The sequence below is a fragment of the Lissotriton vulgaris genome, chromosome 11 (assembly GCF_964263255.1).
Source record: "Lissotriton vulgaris chromosome 11, aLisVul1.2, whole genome shotgun sequence".
Classification (NCBI taxonomy): Eukaryota; Metazoa; Chordata; class Amphibia; order Caudata; family Salamandridae; genus Lissotriton; species Lissotriton vulgaris.
Window position 1 is genome coordinate 1,027,959,937 of NC_141699.1, and position 27,670 is coordinate 1,027,987,606.

The following is a 27,670-nucleotide window of genomic DNA, read 5'->3' on the forward strand; positions in this document are numbered from 1 at the left end:
TGGGGGGGTCCTCGGAGGGCAGCAAGAGAGAAAAGAGAAGGATCCGTTAGTCCCGCTGGGGCTTGAGGTTTGCACAACCGTTACCGTCACCTAGGTGTGAGGAGTCAAAAGGACCGTGAGGAAAGGGTGGGGAGGACGGGGGAAGGCAAAGCAAAAGAGGGTGTCCAGTGAGGGTCGTGTAGGGAGAGTCTTTTTACAGTGCGAGGTGCTGTACACTTTATACACGGTGCCGAGCTACTAAGGAGAACGTGCCTAGAATAGAGGGAGTATTTACAAAAGGGGGCGGAGTATTTACACAGAGCACCTAGCGTGCTTTAAGGAGGGTAGCTGGTACTCACGCGCTCCGCCGCAACTCTCCGTTGAGTTGCGGCCGCTCTTCAGCCACCTCCTGGGGACTCCACCAGTCTTCGGACCACTCGTCTGCTTCTCCGCTCCCGTCTTCTTCTTCCGCAGCTACAGTCGAAATCTCCTGCCATGATACTCCATCGACGTCTGGATCCCGGCTTCCGTCTTTTCTCTGTCCTGATGTTGGCGGTGAGGCGGGACTTCCGGGGTCAGGGTGAAGCGTTTCCGGTCCGCGGCGTCCCCGGATTGTGTCCTGCAACAGAGAGAGGGGCGGGGTTCCAGTTGTCATGGACGCTTTCGCAGCTGCCTCTGGTCGCGGTTCCTGGAAGGGTGAGCATCGGAGGGGAGGCAATCCTAGCGGGGTGAGTAAGGGGCTCACAACCCGCAGGCCGTATCACATCCCCTTCCCCTAGCTGTCCTTCTTGTAAGGGTTGGGGACATGGGGTAGCGGGAGAGGTATTCAGCATTACCCTGGTCTACACCCTTCCGATGAACTGTTTTAAAGTGAAAGGGTCGAAGTGGCAGAAACCAGCGGAGGACTCGGTCGTTGTGCCCTTTGTTCCGGGCCATCCACTCCAGAGGAGCGTGATCCGTATAAATGATAAAGTCTCGTCCCTCCAGGTAGTAGCGGAGGCTCTCAACAGCCCACTTGATCGCAAGGGCCTCTTTCTCCACTACGGCATCGTTTTTTTCTCGTGGGAATAGTTTCCTGCTGAGGTAGAGGATGGGTTTTTCGTTCCCCAAGCGGTGTTTTTGTGACAGGACTGCCCCTAAACCCTGTTCCGAAGCGTCTGTCTGGAGCAGGAATGGCTGTGAGTAGTCTGGACTCACTAATACGGGACTGGAGGTCAGGGCGTTTTTTAGGTCGGAGGAGGCACGCAATAGCAACGGTGTAGGGTTTCTTCTGTTTTGGTGGATTTCTTTAGAAGGTCAGTGAGTGGGGCCGCTCTCTGTGAGAAGTTGGGGACAAACCTCCGGTAATAGCCTAAAAGGCCTAAGAATGCTCGAAGGTCTCTTCTGGTCTGGGGGAACGGGAGGGACTGGATGGCTTCGGTTTTGCTTTTCTGCGGCCTTATCAGGCCCTCACCCAGGAGGTATCCAAGGTATTTCACCGTTTGGGCTGCTAGGGTGGTTTTGGCGGGGTTTATTGTGAATCCAAAAGACCCTAAGGCGGTGACGACATTGTGGAGGTGTTCTAGGTGTTGTGCCCAGCTATCGCTGTATATGATGATATCGTCCAGATAAGCCCCTGCATACAGGGCGTGGGGCCTTAAAATGTGGTTCATGGCTCGTTGGAATGTAGCGGGTGCACCGTGAAGGCCGAAAGGCAGAACAATGAATTGATACAATCCCTCAGGGGTGGAGAACGCTGTCTTCTTTCTGTCTTCCTCTCTGATGGGTATCTGCCAATACCCCTTACAGAGGTCTAGCGTGGAGATGAACTTGGCCTTCCCTATCCGTTCAACCGTTTCGTCGACGCGAGGCAACGGATAGGTGTCGAAGTCGGATATTTTGTTGACCTCGCGGAAGTCGATACAGAACCTGACTGACCAGTCAGGCTTCGGCACAAGGACTATCGGGGAGTTCCAGTCGCTCACCGAGGGTTCTATGATACCCATCTTCAGCATTTGTTCCGTCCTGTGAGCTTCAAGGACCCGATACGGTCTTTGTTGGACGACCTTCCCAGGTTCCGTTTGTATGGCATGTTCGGTGATGGTGGTACGACCGGGAGAGGAGGAAAACACCTGTCGTAGCGGGTATAGGACTTTCTTAAGCTCTACGATTTGCAAGGTTGTCAACTCTGAATCTAAACAGGGGTCAAAGGTGAGGGGAACATGACCAGGAGAGCTGGACAGGACAGGACGAGGTCCTTCCCATCTTTTCAGGTGATTCACATGATATATCTGTGTCGTGCCTCGTGTGGGGTCTAGTTCCAACTCGTATGTGACAGGGGTCACCTGTCGGAGGATGGAATATGGACCCTGCCACTGGCCCAGGAGCTTCTGGTCCGATGACGGCATCATCAAGAGAACCAGATCACCAACGACAAAGGCCCGTGTTTTTCTGCCCTTGTCGTATTGCCCTTTTTGGTTGTTTTGTGCACTTTCCATGTTTTGTCGGACAACGTCCCTAATCATGGACAGGTGTGTTTTCAGGTTGTCTATGTATTCAGGAAGGGGACGTGTGCGGTCTGGTTCTGCTTCCCATGCTTCTTGAGCCATGTCTAACAGGGTACGAGGGGGTCGACCATACAGCAGCTCGTAAGGAGAATAACCTGTGCTGCTCTGTGTTTTACATCGAATGGCGAACAAGGCAAGTGGCAACACTTCCTCCCACCTTCTTGCTTCTAGACCCAATAACTTTTTCAGGGTTTGTTTTAATGTGGCGTTGTATCGCTCGACTAAACCATTGGTTTGCGGATGGTAAGCCGACGTTCTGATCGGTTTTATCCCTAGTTGGGAGCAGACCTGTTTCATGAGGGCTGAGACAAAATGGGTGCCCTGATCGGTCAGGATTTCCCGGGGAAACCCCACTCTGGAGAACACGGAGATGAGGGCCTTGGCGATGTTCTGTGTAGTGGGTTGACGCAGGGGTAGGGCTTCAGGGAAGCGCGTGGCATAGTCCACGATAACCAGAGCATAGCGGCAGCCACTTCGGGAGGGTAAGAGGGGCCCAATGATGTCCATCCCTACTCTGCTGAACGGGACATCAATGACAGGAAGAGGCTGTAGGGGTACCCTAGGGGGCCGATACCTGCTATGCTTTTGACAAACAGGGCATTCATGGCAATAAGTCTTGATATGTTGATAAACACCGGGCCAGTAGAATTTATCTAGGATCGCTTGACTGGTTTTTTCGTCGCCAAAATGACCCCCCAGGAGGTGACTGTGGGCAAGGAACAGGACTTTGTCTCGGAAGGGGCCAGGGATCAGAAGTTGGGGTTTTTGTTGGGTCTCTCCCTTTCGGTATAACAACCCATTTTTCTTGAAAAAGTAGGGACCTACTTTAAGGGGGTCCTCGTTGTCTAGGGCTCTTCCCCACGCCTCCTGCAGGAGAGGGTCCTCTTCCTGTGATGCCCTGAATTCCCTGTCGGTCTGCCAGGGATGCTCCTCCGGGATCACTGGGTATACACAGGCCTGCTCTCTCTTTTCTTTCTTCTTCTGAGTTTTGGTTTTGTGGGGGTTAGGCTCCATAGCTGGGGGAGACAGGCCATGAGGGAATGGCGCTTCTTCCCACCACCGGATCAGGGAATCGGTTGTGTCCTGTAGAAGCCTAGGCAGTCCGGAATAGTCGCTCCACAAAATGGCCTGTTCTGGAAGAGCCGGCACGAGACCCACTGTGAGGGTAGTTCCTGGGTCCTTGGGGTGTTGAACACGTACTCGGGTAGTCGGATACCTTTTGGTGTCCCCGTGGACGCATTGTATGGCAACCATGCCAGATGGAGGTCCAACAGGGGAGAACAGGTCTTGTGGTCTAAGGACGCTCTGTCGACACCCGGTGTCTGCTAGAGCCATGACTGTCTGTCCGTCAATGTTCACTGGACAACGGAACGGGGTGGTACAGTACCTGGAATAGAGCAGACATAGTTCTGAACAGGGCCTACCTCCATGGGCTCTTCCTTGAGGGGGCACACCCGAGCAATTTGTCCAAAACCCCCACAACTGTAACATTGGTGCCCTGGGTTGGTAGGCCGATACAGGACAGGTGTGGGTAAGAGAGGGGGTGGTTCTGGTCTTTATGGTAGAGGGGGTCGGTGGGGTCGGACGACTGTGGAGGGGTGTGGTTTATGTGGGTGTTCTTCCTTGCCTTGCTGGAGGTCCTGTGCTCGGCTGTAGGCGCTAGCTATTTCAACGGCGGTTTCCAATGTAAGACGGGGATGTTGTCTGAACCACCGTTGGGTGCCTGGGTGTAAAGAAGCCAGGAACTGCTCCAGGTATATCTTCTCAAGGATTTCTTCTTTTGTGGAGGCATCTGGTCTAAGCCAACGGTTGGCTAAATCCTTGATCCTGAAGGAGAGAGCTCTGGGGGTTTCTTGGGGACCTTCTTTGGCCTGTCGTAACTTTACTCTGTATGTCTCATCGTCTATGCCCAGGCGCTCGAGGATACACTTTTTTTATGTCCACATAAGGGGTGTTGCCTTGTATGTTAGCCTGTTGGTATGCGGCTTGCAAGTCACCAGTCAACAAGGGCCCAAGGTATTGTCCCCAATGGTCGACAGGCCAAGAGGCGGCCTGTGCTAGCCTCTCAAAGTTAATAAAGAAGTAGTCCGGGTCGTCCCCCGGCACATACTTCTGGAGAACCACGGAAGGGAGGGAGGCCATCGATCTCTGTTGTCCCAGGGTGTTGGTCATTTTCCCCATAACCTGTTCATGTGTGTCTCCCTGCCCTTTAAGGACATCGTGTAGCTGGCCTCAGTCGTCCTCTGCAGTTTTCAGGAACCGCTCCATTAATTTCCCCAATTGTGCCTGGGACTCGGCCATCCTTTTCACCACGGCCTCCATGCTTCCAGCTAATCCCACTTCTGACACCAGATGTGAACGTGGGCGGTCAGTGGGCTGGAAAATCAGGCAAGGAGGCCGGATATAGTGGACAATAGTGGTCTTTTATTGCACACGAGGCAGCTCTTTTAACAAAAACAGGGGTGAACAAAAGATATGGCTCCACTGTACAAAACGAGGTGAAATGTCTTTTTCCTCCTCCGGGTGATGTAGGGTCTCGGTAGGGGTCCGGGTCTTGGGTGTAGGTGTCTTCGAGATGTCCTAGTTGTTAGTGGAAAGGTCCTCGGAGGGCAGGAAGAGAGAAAAGATATGGTTTGCACAACCGTTACCGTCACCAAGGTGTGAGGAGTCAGAAAGGACCGTGAGGAAAGGGTGGGGAGGACGGGGGAAGGCAAAGCAAAAGAGGGTGTCAAATGAGGGTCGTGTAGGGAGAGTCTTTTTACAGTGCGAGATGCTGTACACTTTATACACGGTGCCGAGCTACTAAGGAGAACGTGCCTAGAATAAAGGGAGTATTTACAAAAGGGGGCGGAGTATTTACACAGAGCACCTAGCGTGCTTTAAAGAGGGTAGCTGGTACTCACGCGCTCCGCCGCAACTCTCCGTCGAGTTGCGGCCGCTCTTCAGCCACCTCCTGGGGACTCCACCAGTCTTCGGACCACTCGTCTGCTTCTCCGCTCCCCTCTTTTTCTTCCGCAGCTACAGTCGAAATCTCCTGCCACGATACTCCGACGACGTCTGGATCCCGGCTTCCGTCTTTTCTCTGTCCTGACGTCAGCGGTGAGGCGGGACTTCCGGGGTCAGGGTGAAGCGTTTCCGGTCCGCGGCATCCCCAGATTGGGTCCTGCAACAGAGAGAGGGGCGGGGTTCCAGTTGTCATGGACGCTTTCGCGGCTGCCTCTGGTCGCGGTTCCTGGAAGGGTGAGCATCGGAGGGGCGGCAATCCTAGCGGGGTGAGTAAGGGGTTCACAACCCGCAGGGCCGTATCACAATATCCTTATTTAAAAATGTTTAGTTTAAATTGTTGTGTTCTGAGCCATGATAATCATAAACTGCTTTGGCCTTAGTAGGCCGTACTTGACAAGAACAATACACAAGCATTGTTAAATGACATATGGGATAAACCACAAAAGGATCAAGTCTATGATCTGCAGTCCTACATACATTATAAATGCAAAAAAAATACATTATAGTGATTAATTACACTGGAAGTCAAAAGGGCGACTTACACTTAAAGTCAATGGCTTACTAAAGTTAAGAACCAATAAGACAGCACTGTAACGGCGTAGTACCTGTGGACTGATAAGGTTGTTAGCACTGACCATGTCTGCAAATCTGACTGGCCCTTCGATGCATACCCTGTAACCATCGGATGAACATAGCAGAAAAGGAAATAATTCAAGCGATATTCATCTGAAAAAAGTTGATGTTATGGCTGGGAAACAAAACCAAAAGACCTGTTTTGCTGCTACTGTTAAATGCATTAGCCATAACACTGGCATCCTCCATGCCCTTCTAATGAGTTCATACACAACATCACTGTTATCATCTGAAATTACGTTACCATCAGATGTATCACTGATGACACCTACAAAGGTGAAATTGCTGACATACCTGGCATCTCATATGATATCACCAATTATATCAATGATACCACTGTATAAACATGTGTCATGTGTGATGCTAATGTGTGCTTTTCAGGGAAGCATGGGAAATGATGAAATACCAATTTGTATATGCCAATGAGAATTCAAAGTTACGAAACATTAATACTGATGAAGAGGACAAGCATCTTAAACTATCCTTCAAGAACAAAGAGCATGTATACATGTACTAGGTATGAACATCAATTCATCAAACCTCCAGAGGTAGTAGAGATGACATCACATAGTATTTGACCTGAGTGATACCAGAGGGTTGACTTTTTGTCGTACCTTTATCCCTTTGACAGACTTCGCTGATGAGAGGCTAGTGGAGGGCTAAGATTGGGAGCTACAAATAACAAGGCTTTTGGAGTCCTTTTTACTTTCTGTTCCTACCTCTGCTTTTATGAGACAACTTAAAACAGGGTAGCAAGAGCAGTGCTAGGTATACCAATAGCACACTGCAACTGCGTTCACTAAGTGATAGCAATGCTATTCAGCTCCAAGATACCTCCGGGTGAACGGGCGCTTTACAAATACACATGTTATGTTATGTTATGTTTTGTTGTTATTATGCACACATGGACTCTGTATACCAAGGAGAGAAAGAGAAGGCAAATACCACCTACTTTTTATGGGTACGTGATATAGTGGAGTAGAGGGTAGACCTTAGAAAGTGATTGAAGGATGTACTATTTGTATAGTTTGCTCCACACATTTTGTTTTACTTTTAGGGCAGTATCTTCCCCTCTGGGCCCTTTACTTCCTCCCTGGGGTCAGGGAATGCGTGGTAGCCCCTTATATGCACTATGACACTTATTTCAAGGCACAGGCCTTAGTGTCTGGCAATCCTGTAGGGTCCAACTCAACAACACTTTTCAGCAGCTACCAGGTAGTGATATTGCCCGATGCTGAAATCTTCTGAAATGTTCGATTTTATAAAGAAAAAAGTCCCCCTTTTTAATAGAATTTATGTATTTTTCAAATGTATTATCAGACGATTATAGAATCTAGATCTACAAATAATCCAAAGTAAATATGGGCAAGGTCTACAAAATGCTTTGTCTTATTAACTTTTCAAAGCATGTCCCACACCTTTTTGTAATACACATGTCTCAAAAGCTACTGAATGGTATTACACCAAACAACAAAAAGCATCCTGCTGAGTAAAGTTCTAGTTTCATCACAAGTTTGGTGTAATGTAATTTAGTCGTTTTTGCTGTTGACAGTAAGCATAAATCATGCTGCATTAGAACACTTATATATTCACATATTAGAGTCATTCCCTTTGTCAACATGCAAACCCCCAGTGACTATAAATAGCAGTGAACAACTCGGAGATCGGTCCATGAGGTGGAAGTGCTGAGCTCTAGCATGTAGTGTGCGAGTCTGTGAGTCCTTAAGAAGAGCTTTGCTCTAACCCATGTTTGACCTTAGATTAGTTACTGTTTCAGCAGTTGACTTCATTCTTTCGGAATCTCAGCCTGCCCTTTTGTTGGACCTGCCCCTTTTTGTAGGGTTGTCCCCAAACATTTTGCCTTTTTCCTCCTATTTTTTCTGACCTGTTTGTGTTGGCTTTAGGACTCTGGGCACTTTACTACTTCTAACCAGTGCTAAAGTGCATATGCTCTTTGTCTAAATTGTATTGGTTATTGGTTTATCCAGGATTGGCATATTTCATTTACTATGAAGTCCCTAGTAAAGTACACCAGGTGTGTTCAGGAATTTTAAATCAAATGCTACCAGTGGACCTGCAGCACTGATTGTGCCACCCACACTAGTAGCCCTGCAAACCTGTCTCAGGACTGCCTCTGCAGTGTCTGTAGATTTAAATGTCCATGTCGACCTAGCAAATACACCCACTTGCCAAGCCCAAACCTTCACTTTTACAACATGTAGGTTTCCCGCAAGGTAGGCCCAAGACAGCCCCATGGGCAGTGTATTTAAAAGGTAGGACATGTACTGTTGTGTTTTACATATCCTGATAGTGAAATACTGCTAATGTCATTTTTCACTATTGCAAGGACTATTGGGATTTCCTTGAAATATCTTTTAAGTGTAATTTCCCATTGGGAGAAGATAGAGATTTGGAGTTTGGGGTCTCTGAACTTACAATTTAGGTTTACATCGATTTTTCTTGATTTTTAAACCAAGTAACACAATCACTAGCCTACATCTACAGGCCGGCGAGGAAATAAAGAAGTCAGAGGTGGTAGAAGAGAGGGGAGATTGAGGGTTTTTTTTAAAGCGTGAATGGGGGGGAAATGATAGGGGATCTGTAAATGCTCTACAAAGCAGTACCTTAGGTTTTATCTCTTGCTCCCACTTCTTATGGTATGCTGTCTCAGTTGTGTCCACTGTAAGACGAAGCACATATAGGTATGTTGGGCAAGAGAGTTCTCGGAAGGTTGTCGATAAGAATTTCAAACAGGAGCCCCATGTCTTTTCTAACTTAGGAACAGTCTGTTGCCCCAGTAATGGAACGTTCATAGATTCCCATGCTTTTGTATCATTCCCCGTCGTCGGAATGGGAATCTCGGTAACAAAATAACATAGCAGTAGGTACAAAAGAGAAAGATAAAGGCCTAGGCCTCATTCCCTTTTGTAGCATATCCGCCTCTTTTTGTAAAAGAGACCAAACTAAGCATCAGCCAATCAGAAGAGCCTCACCCTATAGAACCCTCCTGAAGGAACGTCAGAGCCTCAGATTTTATACCGCACGTTGTGCTTAGGGAGTCTCCTTTGAGCTCTGCTCAAACTCTTCTCTTCAGAAGTTTTCTTCAGGATTGTTAGCTGTTCCTTCCAGGATGTCTGAAAAAGAAAAGAAGAAGGCCCTTTTCAAGCCATGTTCCACCCGTGGCAAGAAAATACTTTTTGTGGAGTTTAAGCATGAAGATTGCATCTACTGCCTCTATCCTGACCATAAGGCTGTGGACTGCAAGATCTGCTGCACCTTTTCCACCAAGACCCTCCGGGATCGTGAGGGTAGGCTTCTGACCTGGCTCCAGAAGTTGAAGTCCAGAAAGGACACAGTCTCCAGTGACAGTGAGGACTCTTCATCTGCACCATCTTCTAGAAGGTCAGTCAAAAGGGGTAGGGTTTCCCCTTCTCCTTCTGTGGAGCGTTCTTCTAAGGCCTCAAAAAAGACCCCCAGAGAGTCTGAGAGCCAAGGTCCAGGCGAATCTCCTCACCAAGGTGAAAAGGGGAGGGTAGGACCAAAAACGCCTTCTGTGGGGATGAAGAATGATCAAGCCTTCAAAAAAGCCCTCTTCCCAGTCTTCTGGATAATCTGACAGAAGTACCAAGTCGTCGACGATGAAGGCGTCGTCGGCGAAGGCTTCGTCGACGAAGGAATTGAAGCCTGCGCTTAAAACGGGCTTGTCAACAGGACAATCGACGTCGAAGAAGGACTCGTCGACGACAATGATACCAACGTCGACGAAGGCGTCGACAATGGCAGCGACGTCGACGGGGATGTCGACGATGACAGCAATGTCGGCGAGGATGTCGACGACGGCAGTGACGACGAAGGGTTCGTCGACGGTGGTGACGACGACAACATTGACGACAACGACAGCAAGAGCATCGACGGTCTCGACGGCAACGACGACTCCCATCTCGTCGTGAAGTGTTCTTTCGTCGACGTTTATTCCGTCGATGACGATGGGAATATTGACAACTCCATTGTGATTTTGTCGTCGGAAAAGAGTATTACCATCTCTATGACAAGGATCACACCGGACATGACATCTCCTAGGAGAGCTACCCCCTTGCCTCCAGCTCTGCTTTTGGAGGAGGATGACGATGAGTCAGAGGATGACGAACAGGACTCGTATGGCTATGCAAATAGTCCTTCTCAGCTTCTGGTCAAATGTTAGGAGACAGATACTGACGGAGAGTACAGCCAGGAATGTGGTTATCACCATCATCATTCTTCCCAGCCACAACAGTACTCTAAACAGGACATGGCATTTGTTCCTTCATCATTATTGCAGGACCTTCACAATATGCTGCAGGACTATAAATAAAGATTTTCACAACCTGCTGCTGCCGTTCTGACTGTGCAGGACTTGCCTGCCCCTGCGGCTCCGCCGATGGCTGCTCCTGAAATGCCATCGCAGGTGTCATCTCGGCCACAGACACTGGTTCCACAAGAGCCTTCGTTTCCATTGGACACCCATGATGATTCATCGGAGGACGATGAAAATTGTGATGGAAGGCCTGGTCAAGGAGTGGAATGGGATGAGTATGTCATTCCAGACCCAGCATCTCCGTGTCCGGATATGGTGGACTCCCCGCCAGCGGATATAGCGGGGTTTCACAAGCTAATAGAGAGAGCGGCTGGCAGATTCAAACTATCTATGCTTTCTGCTTCCACTGAGTGTTGTTTATATGATTTTAAAGAACCTTATAAGAAGATAACAAGATCCACCCCTATTGTTCAACATCTGTGGGTGAAGGCCTTAAGGCGATGAAAAATCCAGCGACGGTGGTCCCTGTACTACCGCGCCTCGACAAAAAATACAAAGCGCCTGAGGATGGTCCGGCGTCTTTGACGGGGCACCCGAGACCGGACTCGGTATTCTCACAAGAGGCACAAAGGAAGTCTGGCAACCCCTCGGCTCCTTTGACGACTCCTCCGGATAAAGAGGGCAGGAGGCTTGACAACGCTGGAAAAAGATTTTCTTCTATGGCGAGTCTGTTGGTGAGAGCAGCAAATGCCTTGGCGATATTGGGCAGGTACGATCGCCAACTTTAGTGTGATATTTCGCCACACTTAGATCAACTTCCTCCAGAGTCCAAGACAGAGGCAAAAAACATCTTGCAAGAAGGGGAAGCAACGTCAATGGAAGTCATAGACTGTGCCATGGATATTGCCACAACAGCTTTTCGTTCCTTGGCTGGAGCTGCAGTTCTTCGTTGCCAGGGGTGGCTTAAGGCGACCTGGTTCTGGCCCGAAATCCAAAATAAGATCTTGGATTTGCCCTTTGATGGAGAAGCACTATTTGGTAAGCTGATTGATGACGAACTCCAAGATATTAAGAAAGATATTGAGACTGCTAAGTCTCTGGGTACGCTTCAGTACCGCAAAGCTCATTTTAGGGGTTCCAAGGGCACTAGCACTTCCTACAGAGGCTCTTATCAACAGCAGAGGTACTCATCATATGGCTCAGGTTCACAACAGTACCGTTAACCGTCAAATTACTCAAGGCCTAACAGCAGAGGGAAGCAGGCTCGCCAAGGACGTGATGCGTCCAAGAGACAATAGCGGCCTCCTGGCTCTTCCTACTGTACCCACCTCTGCAAAATCATCAGTAGGAGGCAGGATTTCACAATACCTTTGAAATTGGTCCAAGATAACATCGGACCAATGGGTGCTCAACCCCATTCAAAGGGGCCATACTCTGGAATTCACGCAAATCCCACCATCCAAGCCCCCTGCTGCCATTCCATCAACACATCGGCGTCTTAAGCGGCTCAAAGTTCCTCAGATGCTCCTGAAAGGAGCGATAAAGCCGGTTCCCTCCGCCCAAAGAGGAGAAGGATTCTATTCCAGGTTCTTCCTGGTAAGGAAGACGCTAGAGAAATGGCGCCCAATTTTAGATCTCAGGGAGCTCAACACCTATCTCATCTCCCTATCTTTCCGGATGGTCTCTCTTCAAGACATTCTACCTCTTGTCAATCCAGGGGATTTCATGGCCACGCTCGATCTCGAAGATGCGTACTTTCACGTACCAATTCACCCGGCACACAGAAGGTTTCTACGATTCACAGTAGCCAAGAGCCACTTTCAATTCAGGGTTTTACCCTTTGGAGTGCTGGCAACAGTGGCTGCGTTTCTACGGAAGAATCATTTGCAGGTCTTCCCTTACCTGGACGATTGGTTGCTGAAGGCTCCGTCCAGGGAGGCTGGGAGGGAAGCGGTCAACGTGTGCACAAACCTCTTCCAGAAGTTGGGTCTCACTCTGAACAAGGAAAAATCATCTCTGGTTCCGTCCAGGACATCGCGCTTCCTGGGAGACATCTTGGACTCAAATCTCAAGAAATCTTTCCCAACCTTGGAGAGACCAGAAAAACTGCAGACCATGGCGCTAGACTTTCAAAAAAGGTGTCTTTCAGTATGCCGTTACAAATCCCTTCTGGGGTTAATCTCTTCATGCATTCCTCTGATTTCACACTGCAGATTGAGGATGCGTCCTCAAGAGCAACTGGACATCCAGTGGAGACAGGTTCACGGGTCGTTCGACAACAAGGTGACCATCACCTCGGCAATGAAAGAAGCTGCTGTGTGGTGGACAAAGCAGGAGAACTTGTCCCAAGGTCTATCCTTCGTAAACGATCCATCTCCTCAGGTTGAGACGACGGATGCGTCATTGGATGGTTGGGGAGCAGTACTGCAGGACCTGCATGTCAGTGGGCATTGGTCTCCTCAGACTCGTCGGCTCCACATCAATCTCTTGGAGCTCAGGGCAATCAAACTGGCTCTTCAGGCTTTTCTCCCTCGTCTAAGAGGTTCAAAAGTTCTCATCCAAACGGAAAAAACCACGGCCATGCATTACGTGAAAAAAGAAGGGGGAACCAGGTCTCTCCCGTTGTCTCAGGAAGCTCAAGAAATCTGGGAATGGGCGATCCATCATGGGAATTCGCTATAGGTGGAGCAGCTGCCAGAAGTTTTAAACAAAAATGCTGACAGACTAAACAGGTCATCCTCAGTCAGTCATGAGTGGGAACTGAACCAGCAAGTTCTGGACGCGGTCTTCCGACAGTGGGGCAAGCCTGCGATAGATCTATTTGCCACACCGATCAACAAGAAATGCCGGTCTTATGCAAGCAGGCTTCACCACCAAGGGTCATTGGGGAATGCACTTTCGATAGCCTGGTCAGGGACATTTGTCTACGCCTTTCCCCCCATTCCACTGATCCCGAGGCTTATCAGGAAGATCAAGGTAGAGCCATGCAAGATGATCTTGATAGCCCCTGCTTGGGCGAGACAGTTCTGGTTCACGGAACTCCACCTGTTGTCGCTAGTTCCTCCACTTCCCTTGCAGACGATTCCAGATCTCCTCACAATGTCCGAAGGGCAAGTTTGGCATCCTGATCCAGCTTCATTGCACCTGACAGCATGGCTCCTGAGCAGCGAGAGTTTATGAACCTTCCCATCTCAAATGAAATAAAGAAAGTTCTCTCCCAGGCTAGAGCCCCTTCCACTAACAAGACCTACCGTCTCAAAAGGAAAAGATTTTGCATTTGGTGCAAGACAGAGGATGTTGATCCCTTTTCTTCACAACCTCATCAAGTACTGCCTTATCTTTTGTCCCTGGCTAAGTCTGGGCTGGCCCATTCATCCATAAAAGTTAATTTGGCAGCGATTTCTAGATACAGACATTCAGCGTCTGGACCTTCTCTTTGGTCTTCCAGGATAATAAAACAGTTTCTTAAAGGTTTATTTCCTGTCTACCCCCCGGTGAGGCCTCCGCCTCCTACGTGGCAATTAAATTTGGTCCTTGCACAGCTCATGAAGGGCCCCTTTGAACCATTACATCGATCAGATATGAAATGCCTTTCATGGAAGTTGGCTCTCCTTCTTGCCCTCACATCAGCAAGACGAGTTGGGGAATTGCAGGCGCTCACAATCCAAGAGCCTTTTCTCCAATTCAAAAGAAACACTGTGATTTTACGGACGAATCCAAGGTTCATACCTAGGGTGCCCTCGGACTTCCACTTGAATTAACCTGTTATTCTTAAAGCTTTCTTTCCGCACCCTACTTCACCAGCGGAGAGGTCGCTACATTCTCTGGATGTACAAAGGTGCTTAAAATTTTACTTGGGTCGCACCAAAGGATTCCGTAAATCCTCTCAATTATTTATTGCTTTTGGTGGTCCTCAGAAGGGCCTCCCTCTTTCCAAACAGGGGATTGCAAGGTGGATTACGAGTGCCATTCTACATTGCCATAAATCAGCTTGAAAGCCACTGACCAGCAGGGTTAGAGCACATTCCTGAAGATCGGTGGCTTCTTCAACAGCACTCTTTGCGGGGTGCACATCAAGGACATTTGCAGAGCTGCGACTTGGAGCAGCGTGCACACCTTTACAAAGCGTTACTGCTTGGATTCCTTGCAACAGGAAGATACAGCTGTAAGCCAAGCGGTCCTGAGGAACCTCTTCCGCTAATTGGTGAGCTTTCCTTTCTATCCCACCTTCCTTTTATTCTAAACATTTTGGTTATCATGTGATAATGGCTATTGCAATGTATATTTATGCCACAAAATGTGCTTATGGCTGACTGCTTGCTACTCTGATACAAAAGCATGGGAATCTATGAAAGTTCCAATACTGGGGCAAAAAAACAAGTTCCTTACCTGTAACTGTGGTTCCCCAGTATTGGTAACTCATAGATTCCCATGCGCCCACCCTCCTCCCCGAGGAAAGCTCAGTCTTCAGCAGATATGGTGACTGTTACACAACGGCTACAAAAATCTGAGGCTCTGAGGTTCCTTCAGGAGGGTTCTATGGGGTCTTCTGATTGGCTGATGCCTAAGTTTGGTCTTTTTTACAAAAAGAGTTCTTTGTCTTGTCCCACATATGATGTCATGAGGAATAGAACACATGTCTCAGGCCATAAATCAGACATGGATGAAGGGAAACGTTTTGGGGGATGGGCAGGATGAGATGATAATGGACAAGATGAGTGGGATTACTACAATCCTCCTTAGGATGGCAGCAAAACATCTCCATGTGACATCATACACCTTCACACCAATATCAAGAGAAAACAGTGAAACGGTTGATCTTTCCATGAATTCTGTGGAGCAACATTGTTTTCTGTATGATTTCAAGGAACAACTTCGGGTAACTACAGGATTAATTCTGATCTTGGATTTCCTCTAGTCGTAGGGTCTAAGACAAATACATACACCAACCACACTTTAGGCAGTAATACCCTTCTAGAAAAAGAAGTAAAGGTCATCAGAATCTGCATCAGCATGCTTGCCTAAGTAGCCAAAGCCTGACTCCATCATTGTAGTGGTGGTTCAGATTAGATTAAAAAAACAACTATCACTGCGACTTAGGCATCTTCAGACAGGCATAGCAGACTCATAGACAATTTGGAGTGCAGTGTCATCTGTATGGCTGCAACATCCATCAAAGGTACTGCTGCATTGGCCATGCAGAGACAATATGATCTCCAGATGTGGCACAACATTTCACCTCTTATCAACCTTATCCTAAAGAACAGAAGGGAAATGGCTAGTGTTATCAAGGAAGGCGTAAATTCAGTGCCTTCCATTATTGATGCAGCTATGGATATTTCCAAAGCAGGTTTATGAACTAGTAGGGACAGCAGTCCTTCGCAGGCAGGGATGACTTTGATCATTATCCTTCTGTCCAGAAGTCCAGGCAAAAATGAACATGCTGTTTGATGGCCGAACTTTGTTTGGAAAGCATGTAGATGACGCCTTGCAGGACATCATTGTAGGAAGGTGGATATCTGACTATGGTTACCCCCAACTTTTTGCCTAGTGTTTAGCTGGTTTTCGACTTAGTTGGCCTGGGATCCTGCTATTCAGGACCCCAGGCTTCCTGCTCTCTCTGTTAAAATGGACTCCATGTACCTTAGGTACATATCTAATTGGTATTGAGTCACTCTTGTAAGTCCTTGTACAGTGTACCATAGGTACCCAGGGCCTAAGTGCACCCAAGGCCTACCAGGGGATGCAGCATGTATTATGCCACCCCTGGCTGGCCATCCAAATCTGACACAACTGGCTGATCAATCAGCTGGGGCAAGGTGGTGTAATCACCCTTTGCTTTAGATATAGTATACCTATATCTAAACCTAAAATGGACACATATACTCCTATAAGTCACTCCTATGGCAGGCCTTAACAATCCTGGAGGCAGAGTGCTTGGAATTATGTGAGATGGTGCTCTAGCATGAGCTGAGCCTGTCTGCAGCTTTCGGAACCAAGTCCTTTAGCTGTTTCCATGATAACGCTATACCATATACTCTTAAGTGCATTATAATCCTCGCGGTTATTGCTAACTTTGGCATAGCATTATCAAAACATGTCGAGTAATGCGTCATACGAATTGGAATACTACCCCCTCGCCAATTCTGGCGACTGGGGTAGCATTCCACCCTTTTTGAGGGACACGACATGTATGTAACTGTGAACGCCGGTTAAAGTTAACTCGAGCCTCAGCATCACAAAATGGATGCTGCCACCACAGACACAAGTCTGACCTCCTGCTGCTGGGAGTCCTTCCAGCGAGGGAGGCTTGGACAAAGGGTTTCCTGCCTTGGGAGGTGCTAGCACCCCCCCAGACAGGATTTTGTGTATTGGGTAGGACAGGCCTGAAAGGAATGAGACATGCCTGGGGCACACAAGGTGCCCTGTGCATACACCGGCTCAAACCAGTTGCTGGGGCACTCCAGCCCCAGCTCTGGCGCGAAACCGGACAAAGGATAGGCCGTGTAACCACCCCCCTTCCTGGTTCCACCCATAGGAGGGACCTAGTCATAGTACAGCCCCCTTTAGGCGAATAAAGGTAGGAGCTGGTCCCATTCCAGATTAGATTATCCTGAATTGATTTTACAAGAAGAAACTCTGGACTTTGACGTTCTGCTCCACAGAAGACTGAAGAAATCTCCCTTGTGGCCAAGGAGTGACCACCCTGCACAAGCAGGCACCATCAAGCGTTCCAGCGGTTCACTTTGTCGTCTTCTCGAGTGGATCCAGACTTTAGAGCCCGACGAGACCCGGACTTCCAGACCTCTCCGACCTCTACCTACATCTGCAGCATAGCTGAGATCCGTGGGTGCGATGAGATACGTGGGACCGGCCATCTTGAAGAAACTGCACTTCGCTTCCAGCACGACTTCTGAGGTATCCTCGACGAAGTGCTTTGGGGATTGAGAAGCCCCAGCCCCGAGCAGCTCCTGCACAGAAGATCAGCCCTCCAGCATCCACGAGATCTGCGTGGGGCCCTTTTGCTTGATTGCTGCTCGACGCGTTGTCTGGTCACTTGCCGGCTGGCTAGTAGCCTCCTAGACGACGATCCTTTAAAACTTCACTGCTGGTCTGGTTGCTCCAGACTGGCCCTTGCTTCCCTGCAAAGGAGAAGCACCCTGGACCCTCCTGGTCCGCACCTGACGCCGATTCCACTCACCGCGTGGGTTGCCTTTGCCAAGGCCTGTTGACGCCGAATCCGGAACCAACACCGCCGACAGCGAGAGCCTGCGTGGGACAGCTCGTGCCTCCATCCTGGTCGTCGAAGACACCTCCTGGTCCACGTGGCTGCAGAGCCAAGCGTCCACTCTTCACCTGATCGCGACGACAGCCTCTGGTTCCTTCCTGGTTCCACTCCAGTCACTGGCTAGTGACTTTGAACATTGTCCCCACTGCTTTCAGGTCTTCATCTTCCTAGATCCACCCTTGGATCCCTCCGGACAGCTTCTTTCTGGTCGCCTGCAGCATCTTTCTCCAAGGCTCCATAGACTTCAACGCGGAAACCCGACACACTTTGACACCTATGCGCCCGTGGGTGAGGTAACAAGAGCATTTCGGTGCTCAAGGGTAGATTGACTCTCCTAGTGTCCAGTTTCACAGTTGTTTTAGTCCTAACTAGTCAGAACTGTCCGTACTTACGTTTTTCTTAAACGGTACTGTCCATTCACTTTGTTACGCATCTCGCGTGTGAGTTTACACTCTGCACATGCGCTCCGTGGGCCTCCTATTACTTACCTAAAGTTAGGATAGTGTAGTCCCAGCGATCCTACAGCCTCTGGACAGCTCCATTCCTTCTATCGACTGTCCCAACTCACTTACTTAGTATATGGTTTGACGTGCCCCTAGGGCACCATTGTAACTTGTGCAACTTAACGTATTTTTCTTAGCCCTCTGACCTCATAAAGAGTTCAGAGGTGTATGTTAGTTAATAAATATCTTGTTTATTTTCATAACTACCTGTGTGGTGTCCTTTCAGGTGGTAGTCAAGGGGTTATATGTGGTAAAACAGCTGGCTTCACATGCCAAAAGAGTTTAGCCTAAGACTGCTTTGTCCATGCTACCATTAGGATAGCTGGTCTATAAGGTTGACTTACAACCAATCACCATAAGGGTTGTTTGGACTGATACAAGGTGATCACTAGAACTAGTGAGCATCATATATCAGGCCAACTTCTCACATTGATGTGCAGCGGTTGGGATTTGAGCTTGCTGTTGTTTTTACCGAGTATAATCTTGAGATATAATTTGAAAGATCACATAAGGTACCATTGGTACATATAACAAGCTTAGAAATACTCGGTTCTACTGAACCAGCTGTTGTAGTAGAAAGGGAGTAGCACACCCTGACTATATTGTAGGTAAGTGCACCACTTACACCTCACTAGAAAGCATGTCTGCCACAGGAGAGAACACAGTGGCTCCCCTTGTGGCTATTGACCCTCCACTGGTCATTTCAAGATATGCAGCCCTCAGCTGGAAAGGGTTCTAGCCCTACCCTTCCTTTTCTGATAGGTCTCTTAGAGACATATGATGCTAGAAGGGCTTCTAATCCAGGCCTCTCTGATCCTACAGATGGAAGCATCCTCCCCATAGAAGGTGACCCTGAATCTAACCTCCCTGAAACAGAAGATGTAGATGGTGAGGAAGATGGGAACTCATCTGATGGAGAGGTAGACAATGGTCAGGTTATAGTCAGCAGACTTACCAGGGCCAACTTAAGCCTACATGAGAATGGAACTGGGGGAGCCCCAGGCCCATCCACAAGCAGGCCTAACCTTGGGACTAGACGAGTTAGGTCTCACTCCAGAGGCTCTAACAGATCTATTCACACCCATGTCTCTCAGGAATCTTCTCAGAGAGGGATGACTTCCCCTCAGAGAAGAGAACATGAAGCAAAAATGAAGGAAGTCAATCTGAGGATCCAAAGGGAAGAACTTGCCCTTGCCAAAGAGAAACTTGCCTTTGCCAGAGAGCAGAAATTGAGTGGGGTAGAACCCACTGGTGGCAGCATTATCCCTAGAGATAAAGACAGGAGTTTTGATAATAGACACCTGAGTAAAATAGTGCCCTCCTTTAAAGTAGGAGATGACATCCACAAATGGGTGACTGCTCTGGAGAGGGCCTGCAAAGTACAGCAGGTACCCCAGAGTCAGTGGGCAGCTTTATTGTGGCTCTCCTTTGAAGGTAAAGGACGAGACAAGCTCCTCACTTTTAGAGATGAGGATGCTAATGATTACCGAGTCCTGAAAAGTGCCTTGATTGATGGGTTTGGCCTAACAACTGAACAGTACAAGTTGATGTTCAGAAACACCCAGAAAGCTCAGGCTCAGGATTGGACTGACTTTGTTGATTGTGCCACTAAGGCTTTGTAAGGCTGGTTACTGGGAAGTAATGTTACTGATTACACAGGATTGTATAATCTAATTATGAGAGAGCAAGTCTTAAATAATTGTCAGAACCAGTTATTACACCAGCACCTGGTAGACTCTGATCTGATCTCTCCACAAGAATTGGGTAAGAGGGCAGACAAATGGGTCAGAACCAGGATTAGGCCTAAGAACCAGGGTGGTGACCAAAAGAAAGAATCAACCAAGCCTCAAGAGAAGGGTGGGAATAAATCTACAGATCAAACCACAAAAGGGCCCCAAAAATCCAATACCCAAAATAAACCTTATTGCCATGCCTGCAAACAGGTAGGCCATTGGGAAACTGACAGCAGTTGCCCAAAGGACAACAATAAGGAAAATATTCCTCCAGGTAATACTCAAACACCTCCTGTTACTACTAGTAGTAATCCCCCATGTGGTGGGAGTGCCCCCAAGAAATTGGTCGGGTATACTTGGGGAAATCAGGTGGACTCTGGCCTAACCAGGTCCCCTACCACAGATACTCCTGTTTGTGAAAATGGCATGGGGTTTGACACCTTCACTGCTTGTCCCAACACTTTGGACAAGTACAGACAGGAGCCCCTCATCAATGGTCTAAAAGTTGAGGCCTATAGAAACACAGGGGCTAGCATCACTATGGTGACTGAGAGCCTAGTCCCCTCAAGGCAACTTTTACCTGGTGCCACATACCAGGTGACCAACATTGATGGAGTGCAGAGAGATCATCCCATGGCAGTGGTAAATCTCAGCTGGGGAGGTGTCACTGGTCCCAAGAGAGTGGCAGTGTCCGCAAACTTGCCTGTAGATTGTCTACTGGGGAATGATTTAGAGATCTCAGCCTGGGCTGAGGTAGAGCAAGACACCCATTTTAAAATGGTAAACCTCCATGGAAAGGTTAGTGGGGCTGTGATGGCCACAGCCCCAGTCCAAGATGTCCTCCCTGAACAGGTCAGGAGGGTTGTGCCAGTCTCAGCCCAATCTCAGACTGATTCCCTCCCTGAAAATGTTAGCAGGGCTGTGATGGTAACAGCCCATACCCAAACTGAGTCCCTTCCTGAAAAGGTTGGTGGGGTTGTGATGGCCACAGCCCAAACTCAGACTGATAATAGTGTTGTGAAGCCTGAAACTATGGATCACTCCACTCAAACAGAAAGCATCGAGGAGGAAGAAGAATCTCCCTCCCACCAGACTTTAGGAAAGGATCAGCCTCCTCAGGGAACTGATCTTACCTCTTGTGAAGAAACTGCCCCAGAGGTAGTCAGGCCTAGCCTGACAGAGCCCCTGATGTCAGTGGACCCTTCCAAGGTGGGACCCAGTCTGGAGCAGGTAACCTGCCCCTCTCTACCCTGCCTCAGTCAGCCCAAGGGCTTTAGAGGTCAGGGAGGCCAGAGGACCCCAAATGGGCCCCTGCCCAGAAGAACTCCCCAATCAGCAGATTAAGGGCACCAAAGCTAGCAGTCCTAGATTGTAGATGATTTCTAGTTAGTAAAGATCTGGGGCGCAGACTTTGCTCCAAATGAAAGCGCCCTGAATTGCTAATGCTGCCTTGCCACTGAAAAGTGCAGGTATTATCTGTGATTCGGTTATGTATGATAGATACTTCTATCTACAGATTCCTCGCCTGTGAATATCCCAGGTTCCAGACTGGATCCAGAGACTTCTGACATAACTCTCTCATGCCAGTAGGAGGTGCTCCATGTTGATCCCGGAAGTAGAGTTTTGGTGAAGTCACTGGGGCCATTTAGCGCCCACCTCATCACCCTGACACATTAGATACCTTTTTGTGTGCCTTTACCGACTTATTTATCGTTTCTGAGGTGATTCTTTCAACTCTCCAATACGTTTGCCTACTGTGCTTTAGGGACATGTCCCCATCATACAAGTCAAGTTGTAAACCCTGCCACATATGTGAAGTCCAAATGTCCATCATGGACCTAAATGACAACTGCTTGCAGTGTCCGGGCTCCAGGCATGACTCGTCATCCTGTGTCAACAGATAAACTGGAATGCAATAAAGGAGAAGGAAGCAAACTTTTTCATTGCCTTGACCATCATAGTAGGTGCTGGTCCGAACCAGATTTATGTCCATCTTCTGCTTTTCTTCCTCTTCTGGGTCCTACAGGAACAAAAGAAAAGAAGCACAAGAAGAAGCACAAAAGGTGTAATTTGTGTCCATTGGACGTTCACGCAAGGTAGGTTTCCATCCCTGATGTGTTCATAGTTTCTGGCGCTATATTGAAGGTTTTAAAGAGTGTCAGTCTTCTCTGGAGCTCTGTCAGGTCCCATGAGACAACATGGGTCTCAGCTTTGGGATCCACAGAAGGGTCACACTTGGCTCAGAGCACCTCTCTGATGCTCTTAAATCCTCTACCGGCACCAAATGATGTCTTTCCTGTGCCACAGCCATCGCCTCTTCCACTCTCCCCATCATTGAGGCCGACTCTGGCGCTGACTCCACCTTTCCTTCCCCCCTCCACCTCCCCCATTGTCTCAAGAGGTCCAGCTGGCCCCAGTTAAACATCAGCATTCCAGAAAGGCGGCCCAGCAAGTACTTTACCCCTTCCATGCTCATGACGAGCTCAGCTCGTCATGAGGCACAGTGGAGCTGTGCTTATGACGAGCTGAGCTCGTCATGAACAATGGTATTCAAAGAATGTCCGCACAGGAGGGGAAAAGTCACAGCAGCCAAGGTGTTAAAGAACATAAGCACAGAAAGGGTAGTGGTGACCAATAGCAATACCCGGAGTAATCCCATAACATATTTGGCACTGACTTAAAGCTGGGCCTCTCAGAAGCCCTACCAGATATGGATGATGGAAGCCGACTGGCACTGCTGCGTTCCTCTGAGGCTGGCCCTGCCCCATTGAAGAAGGCATCATTTCATACAGTCCTAATAAAGGCTTCTGAAGTGTTAAAGGTGCCCCTTCATTTGATCAAGGGTAAGCCAACTATCCTTACTGAAGTTCTCCAGTAAGCCACAACTTTGTACTCTCATTCAATGATGTTCTTCTAGGCTCCTGCTTTCAGCAGAGGGGTTGTTAGATGCTATAGGCTAGCTCCTGTGGACCTAGCATTTATTTTAGTCCACCCTTCTCCAGAAAGGTTGGTCATGCAAGCCTCATCTGCACCCAAGCTGAATCCAGGATGCTTTCATACCCATCCACCAGAGAGAATATCAAAGAAAGTGTAAAGGGTAGGAAAACAGTTATTCTCTTCAATCATTTCACTGTAGTCGCTTGGAATGGCTCGGATACTTCCAAGCAGAAAATCATAGCGGGCTGGATTCTGCATACTCCCTGACCAGGGTAAAGAGGTCATCTGTGACTGGATGCGCTCAACTTACTTTTTAGAAAATGTACAAAATACTCTGATGGAGATGCCGTTTGATAGGGATCTACTCTTTGGATACAAGCTGGATGCATCCTCAAAAAAGGTCCTGGGACTGCTGTACTCCTCCAAGCCCTTCCAAATTTTAAGAGATTTTCAAGGGACTTCCAAAGCAACCAGAGCCAGTCAAGCCATCCATCCCAACAAAAGCAAAACCCCTTCTTGCTGCAGTTCAGAGGTAGTGGCAAAGGCAGAGGCTACGCAATGTAGCCGCCCTCCTCCTCCTCTTCTCCAGCACCACCAGGGAAGTTGCTGTAGCTCGTCCCGGAAGAAGTATGTACAGCCAGTGGGAGGTTGGGTGTCTTCTATTCTTTAGCTCTTGAGGGCTATTAAATCAGCCCAAAGTGTCCTAAAAATTGTAGAAAAGGGGTAACACCTACAGTTTGAAGACTAACCTTCCCCTCCCCCCAAGCTGCAGGAGGATGGTGGTCTCCATCGGGTCCTAAACCTCTTTGTCTTGAACTTTTATCAGTGCAAGGAAATATTCAAGATGATATCCCTACTGATGTACTTCTAGTGCTTGAAGTGGGAGTCTTGATGGTGTCCCGCTACTTGTAGATGTGTACTTTCATATACTGATCCTGCTGTTGCACAGGAGGTACTCACATTTAATGAGAGGATCGACTTACTAGAACAGCACTAAAAGATGATGGACATTGTCAAGCATTCTCCCACAGTCACAGATCTGGGTTAAATCCATTGTTTTTTTGCTCCCCATCCCACCCCAGTTTGGACCCAGCCTTATGCAAATCAGTACCCTGAAACCAGTCCCAGAATGCTTGTTTTCCTGACTTGGCAGTACGGGCTGGACTGTTCCCATGGGGAGCAGGGTCAAGACTGATTTGCATGTGGCTGTGTCCAAACTGGTGTGGCATGGTGAGCAAAAAAGTGATGGATTTAACCCAGATCTGTGACTGGGGGTGAATGTTTGACAATGTTCAGCATTCCGTCCATCACCCTTTTGTGTTGCTATGGTCGCTCTAAGTTGGAAGGGAATGCCCAGACGTGGGTCCCTTGCTCCCTATGCCACTAGATTTAAGGTAATCTGGCGGAAGTACCCCAAAACCGGTCCCAGAATGTTTGTTTTCTGATCCAAGGAGGATATGGCCTGTAGTTTGGGATGGACTGTTCCAATGGGGAGCAGGATCAAGATATGTCTTGCATATGCTGGGTCCAAACTGGGATGGCCTGGTGAGCATACAAATGATGGATTTAACCCATATCTGTGACTGAGTGTGAATGTTAGACAATGTTCAGTATTCCCTCCATCATCTTATGATATTGCTAGGATGTACTCACTACCAGTTCGTAGTCCTCGAGTTTGGGTGTCTCTTCACAAAGGTGATGGCAATTTTTGCAGTGGTTGCGGTTCATTTCAGGAAGACTGTGATCTTGATGTTCCTATACCTGGACGATGTCTGCTCAAAGGTAGATCACCAGAGATGTTGTTGCATCATCTGCACATAAGTGTCCCTAATGTGCCATCTGATCTTTTCCATCAATGTGCCAAAAGCTCACTGACAGCTCCCTCAGCACCTCCTGTTCACAGAGGCAGGGGCAAATTCTCACCTTAGTTTCTGCAGAAACACCACAGAACTGAAGAAAGGTCCACCACTTCTCCCAATCACCTATTGTGCTTGACCATAGCCAATCAACATGGTAATCTGGGGAAGAAGGGAAACAAAACAAGGGAAGGAAGGGAAGAAATCTCTTGACGCAACTCAATCTCTACAGGTTTTCTTGTCACTAACAAAAGGCTGGAAAGATAGGGACAATAAGTTAGGAGACATCTATTAACCTTTAACAATACTCATAGTTTCTCTACGGTCACCTTAATATTCCCTTCTTCCGTGTATAAACAAAGATATAAATGGTGTAGTGTTGAGCGAGCGTCTGTCTAAAAAAAATAAAGTTGTGAACATTCAAACAGGCTAATACTTTAGAATTAAATCTAATGCTGAGAAAGCTGCCCACCTGAGCTTGGTCAAGTTTGATGAGGAACAATGACTTGTGGATTTCACTTATGTGCAGCTAACAATATCCTTAATATACCCTTACGGATAAATCCTGTACATTATGGGACGAGATACCCCTTTGCCATGCCCAGGATACCTTGTACTGGAAAGTACCACAATAACTTTATAGAATCAAAGCAAAAAATGCAACGCCAACGGCGCTGTTACCGAGTACACTGACTGATGAGGAAAATCCTCTGAAGTTCAAGAGTGTCCAGGAAGAGTCTGTGAATCCGGCGGGCCAGCATTAACAGAGGCCAGGAAGTCCGGCCAGTAGGCAGTACAAGCAGCACAGAAGTCCGGCTGACTAGCGGAACCAGGCACCAAATAGTCCGGCCAGCCAGCAGAACGACCAACAGCAGTGTCCGGCCCACCAACGGGAACAAGGACTTGTATGTCCGGATAGCCAGTGGGACGCGGGGTTAAGGAAGTCCAAATCAGTGTCCGTACATGTAGTTAGGAGGAGAACAGGAACTGGGGTGAAGAGTCCAGGTAATCCGGTGTCCCAGCTCACACTGCGACGAGGATCAGCTCGATGGAACCGTCAGAGGAAGTGAGGGACGCGACGTAACCCCGAAGTGAAAACGGACGGAAGCGGAACAACACTAGAACGCAAAACGCAGGTATCAGAGGAAAGTCAGGCTTTAAGCTTGCCTGGCCTCCTCACGCATTTGTGTTCTCGAGCCGCCATCTTGCCTTCTGTGATGCCGGTAATCATGACATATAAACAAACAATGGTCCGAGACCTATAGATTGAGGTACACAGATCTAATCAGAAATTGAATTATTATTCAAAAAACATTAGCACCTTTGATAAGTCTGCTAACTGCACAACAAAGACTAAATCTTTGGAAAAAACCTAACACCACGGTTTTGGAAAAATATATATTCTTGTTTAATTTTTATATTCAAATTTTGGCATATTTTTGTCAATAAAAACAAACGGGTTGCCCCAAGACAGAAGAGTGCAAAGGAAAAGTGTGATTCAAGGGGGTGAGCAAGTGAAATGGAAAAGGAATTGCACAGTAGTGAAAAAGAAAATTGAGTATAATTTTAACAATCAATACTGTATATACATTATTCAAAAAATTGCAGTATTGAACACCTAGCCAGCAAATATAAATTCCTTTAAGTTGCAATTAACAACATTGTAGTATTCATGTATCAATGTCCATAGTTTTGCACAGTCTACAATGTTGGAGAGACACTGGTCTAGGGTGTATGTATTGAAAATGTCGACGTTTCGACTCGACTTATTCCCAAACGGTGATTTGAACCTGGGGATGGCGAGTCTTCATCAGGACAGAGAGCAAACGACGAGGCAACCAGGGATTATTGAATAACCCTAAAACAGAGAGGGAGGGGAATATGCGAATTATTATCCGTGGTGTAAAGGTGCAGCCTATCCCGTGGGGGTATGGCAATCCCTCTTACCCTTGGTAGTAGAGGAAACGTTGATTTTGGTAATCCAAAAATTCACCGCGTCTCAGACAGGAATCCTGGAGAGACAAAAAGGGGGATAGAATCTAGAATGTTTCCAAATCCCGTGGTGCTTAATCCCACCCATGATGGTTAATATGGCAAGGGCATCTATTTACCTTGAAATGATGTCTGGGTCCATATGATGGAGTCGTTATTTCTTGTATGGACATGGTAGGTGATGCCTAGAATTAATTTAAAACAACATCAGTCTACCCTGTACACACTGTCTCAAGATAACTAATGTAACAGAGGCATCTATTTACCTTGAAGATATATCTGGGTCCATGCAATGTGGTCGTAGTTTTCTTATATGGACATGTGGTTGGTACCTATAATTAATTTAAAACAGCATCAGTGTGCTTCGTATGCATTGACTCAAGATTGCTGATTTATTGCCATGTTTGGCATTTGTCGATTACCTTAATTGTGTCAGTACACAGCCTCCAAGATGGACAGATATGGCCAGTCTGTGTTGATAAGTAATGCATCATCCATAATTGTCCTTTCACAGTTACCCCTGACGAAGGGCTGGACGACAGCCCGAAATGCATTGGGCTCGAAATAAATTAATGCTGCTCTGAACGACTTGGTGTATTGGGATCTTATTTTTACAAGAAGTCCGGATGGACACATAAAAATGTGAGAAGTTACCTAAATACAGTATGGAAAACGTGTGTACTTGATGAACAAGGAAGAACAATGACAAATATACTTGACAAATATTGAAGAAATTCATAGAAAAAGATTTAACGGTTTAAATTAAGATGGATTTGAAATCCGCACAATGCTGTGCACCTGGGAGTGGAGTGTGTATCTGCGCACTCCCCACATGTTGAGGTTTAGAATATGGTGTATTGGGCTTACACAATCCGGGTAGCACGCAACAGGTTTAAATTTATG

At 47.7% G+C, this 27,670-nt stretch overlaps 1 protein-coding gene across 1 annotated transcript in view; it reads right to left on the reverse strand.

Annotated features, from left to right (window-relative positions):
* The window catches only part of LOC147683962 (guanine nucleotide exchange factor DBS-like), a 1,615,891-nt gene that overhangs the window by 397,244 nt on the left and 1,190,977 nt on the right, over window positions 1-27,670 (reverse strand). The window lies entirely within an intron of this gene.